Genomic DNA, 3,800 nt, shown 5'->3' with positions numbered 1-3,800 from the left:
CGTGCCTTTCCTTTGGAAGCTACTAGAGGAAAACTCAGGTGGGAGAAAGGCCGTAAACCGACAGAAGGGCCGCAGGTCAGGAGGGCAGCGGAGGGGGGGAGACCCAGGATGACATCTGCATGGCAGGTGCGGGAGCACTCTGGCCCGGACGGTCTTGGGGGAACCTGCGTGCCGCGAGCACTTCGTCCTCCTTGCTGGCCCTTCTCCGCGTGAACTCTAGGGTTAGCTTCTCGGGGTTTTGTTCGGTTTTTTCCCTGTGAACTTTATTTTGGAATAGCACTGGATTCGTAGATTAATTTGGGGGGAGAACAGACATCTTTAAATATCGATTCCTCCCAAGCCACCACGCAACTCACTAATTTATCTGGGTTTCCTTTTCTGTTGTTGGGGATGTTTTGCAGCTTCTTGCCACATGTAGTCCTGTGTTCTTTAGGCTTCTAATAAAGTTGTGGGTTTGCACTGGCTTTCATGATTGCACCGAACCGCTCCTGGCCACGTGTATTTGTGGTACGCCTTGCTGTGGCGGATCAGCACCAGCTCCCCGGTCTTTGGGGTGCACGGTAGACAGTACTCCTGGCCCTTCACAGCCAGGGGCGGGACTCACCCCGGTCAGTGCATCTGCCGTGGAAGTAGGCATCGACCCACCGGCGTGGGTCCCCCGCCTCCGCAGCCAGGGCCGTAAGGGCGGCCGCTCTGGGCGAGGGGAGCACAGCCCAGCGTTGGCTGAGCCACGCTGGACGTGCAGCGTGGCCGGGAAGTGACCTTGGCCGTCAGGAGCCCCTGTGGCTGGGGTTTCCATTGGGGCGGCACAGCTGACCTCTCCTGACCTTTCCTGTTTACTAACCCTCCTACCGGTTCCTTACTTCCCGGGAAGAGGTCATCTTCGGACAGGGACGGCCCCGCGCCTGCTTCTCGCTGTGCTCGCCGTGCTGCCGTGTGAGCCGGGGCCTCCGGGACAGCACTGGCAGCGGGCAGTGACCTTCCTGTCCCTCGCCGGGGACCAGCTCCACGGTCAAGGGTGGTATTCGCTGTTCAGATGTGGCTGGAGCTTGATATCCAATTGCTAGCTTTTCTTTTCTTTTGGCTTCCTTTTAAAGGTTTGAATCGGTCACGGGCGTGTAGCCTCACGGCATTTTTGACGTCCGGGGCTGGAGCACGTTCCTCCTTCAGTCTGGGAGCACCTGAGACCCCACACGTGGGCCTTCTAACACGGTCCATCTTGGATTCACTGGTCCACGTTTTTATGAAATGACCCACACCGGTCACAGTGACCTTGGGTGCACTCGGGCACCACGTCACTGCCTTGATGCAGGCACTCTTACTTTAGAAATGGTTTTAAGGGGCGCCTGGGGGGCTCAGTCGGTTGAGCGTCCGACTTCGGCTCAGGTCATGATCTCGCGGTCCGTGGGTTCCAGCCCCACGTCGGGCTCTGTGCTGACCGCTCGGAGCCTGGAACCTGCTTCGGATTCTGTGTCTCCCTCTCTCTCTGCCCCTCCCCCGTTCATTCTCTGTCTCTGTCTCAAAAATAAATAAACGTTAAAAAAAAAAAAAAAGAAATGGTTTTAAAAGTTGTGTGCGTGACCACTTTAAGCAAACAAGTTGTTCCACGTCTCTGAATCCAGAGGGGGAAACTGGGACTCAGTTCCCCCGTGTCGCCATGGCTACTTAACACGATGCCTGTTTGGCGACCTTTCTGAGGACTGCGCACTTTTGCCCCCGACACTGGCGGCCAGCCTGTCTGTGCTGTTCTCCCCTGGCCTGGCCTTGACACGCGGGGACGCCCCCCTGCTTGCCTTGTGCTCTGGCGAAAGCCCAGGAGGCCGAGAGCCGAGAGCAGGGCAGGGCGAGTGTGGCCGGGCACTGGCCCTGGTGTCGACGGGAACCAGTCTCCTGGGGGTCAGGTCCCGGTCCTAGGCTCCTCTGTCGTCGCCCCGTGTTCACCGCCCAGCGTCCCCTCTGCTCCGTCAGGAGCCCGGGCTGCAGAGGGAGGGGGGTCACTGGCGAGGGCCGGTGGGGGTCCCGCAGGACCAGGAGGTTCTGCTGAGCGCTGGTTCCCTCCTCTTTCCTGATGTGACACCCCGTGTCCGGAGCGTCCGGGCCCCCCACCACGTCATACCAAGCTGGTCCAGAGCGGACGCCTCGGGATAGCGCGCTGGGGGACGCGAACCAGGGGGCTGATGCCTCTCGTTAATTCTTAGTGGTTTATTCTGGGGGGAGAGACCGTGTGGAGTAAGTTCCCGGAAGCGCCCGCGCCCCCAACCCCGCCCCGCCCATCCTGCGCTCGCAGAGGAGGGGACACCCTGTGCCCCCCCTAGCGCCAGCTTCCCAGAAGCGGGACGTCTTCCCCAAGCCGGGATCTCGGTCTCAGCGGAGCGGTCCCTTCCTGCCCGCCCCCCACGACCATTTCTTCCATCCTGGCCTCACATCCTGCAGGAATGTCTGTTGTGGGATCCGCTTGGCTCAAGCCGGAGCTGTTGAGCACAGAAACGTGAACGTGCCAGCGCGACCTCTGTCAACAGCACTGTGCGGCGGGCGGCCGGCTTTCCCCTTCCCCTTCTCCTCACGGGGGCTGGGGGCCGCGCCCCACCTTCCCCGCAAAGCCCCTCGCTCACACCCACACGTCCCACCCAGCGCCGCCTCCCGCTCGCGGCCGGGCCCGGGTGCCGGTGGATCCTGGCGGGTCCCCTCCTCCGAGGGGCTCTCGGTCTAAACCGAATAGGGCAGCCGGGTCCGGAGGCCAGAGTGGGGTGGCCTCGGTACTCGTGGAGCTGGCTGACGTGGCCTCGGTCCCTGTGGTGGCGGCTCGTGGCCTCGGTCCGTGTTTTCGAGGTCGACGTGGCTTCGCCAGACGTGGCACGTGCTCGCGTGGCTTGGCCGGTGTGGTCTTGGCCGTGCAGGCGTTTGGGTTAAGGCCTGTTTCCACGGGCGTGCGGGGTTTCCTAAGGCCACGCCAGATGACGGGGTGTGGACGGTCTGGGCAGCCGGGAGCTGGGAGAGGACGGTGTGGGGCCGGGGTCGGGAGCCAGACCCAAGCAGGTGAGGGGGGACCAGCCTCTGCCTTCTTCCGGGGCCTTGGTAGCACGGCCAGGCCCGTCACCCCCGAGGGCAGAGCAAGGACTTGAGTGTCCTGCTGGCTCAGCGCCTGGGCGGCCAGCCCCAGGAGACACAGGAAGCCTCGAGCTCGGTAACAGACGTCCACCCCTTCGGGCAGCCTGTGCAAATGGGCGGTGACGGTCGTCGGTGGAGAGCTGCCCCCCCCCCCGAAAGATGCCAGCTGCGTGTGGTCACTGCACGCTTGAGGCTCTGCGGGGTGTGGGGCTGGGCCCTAGCTCCACAGGCCCGGACCGCCCAGGCTCCCCAGGCTGCCCGACAGAGCCCCGCAGGGACCAGCAGACCCAGATACCCACGCGGGGGCGGCCGTAGGGGCGCCGGACCCAGGAGGGGGCAGGTGGGTGCCGCCGGCTTCTGCCCAGCTCGCCTCCAACTCCACAAACGTGTGTGTCCGCCCTGAAGGCACGCCTGGAGGAATCCGGACGGCCCGCGGCATGGCCCCATGGGAGGTCGGGGATTCCCCTCCGAGAAGAGACTCCCGGAGGCCTCGACCGCCGAAGAAGCGCCCAGTCCCCACAGGGACCGACAGTCCTTGGTGTCCAAGGAAGCCCAGAAGGCCGTTCGGAGTGTGGCCCCTGCACCCTGGAGGTCAAGCCAGACCCCCCCCCCTCCCCCCGGGCCTGGGGCCAGCTCCCAGGGTGCCGACTGTGCGGGGGCGGGCCGGGGAGGTGGGTCAGGGGAGCCAGGCC

This window comes from Panthera tigris, chromosome D3, assembly GCF_018350195.1.
Source record: "Panthera tigris isolate Pti1 chromosome D3, P.tigris_Pti1_mat1.1, whole genome shotgun sequence".
In the NCBI taxonomy this organism is placed as follows: Eukaryota; Metazoa; Chordata; class Mammalia; order Carnivora; family Felidae; genus Panthera; species Panthera tigris.
Note: the sequence above shows the minus strand (reverse complement) of the source record.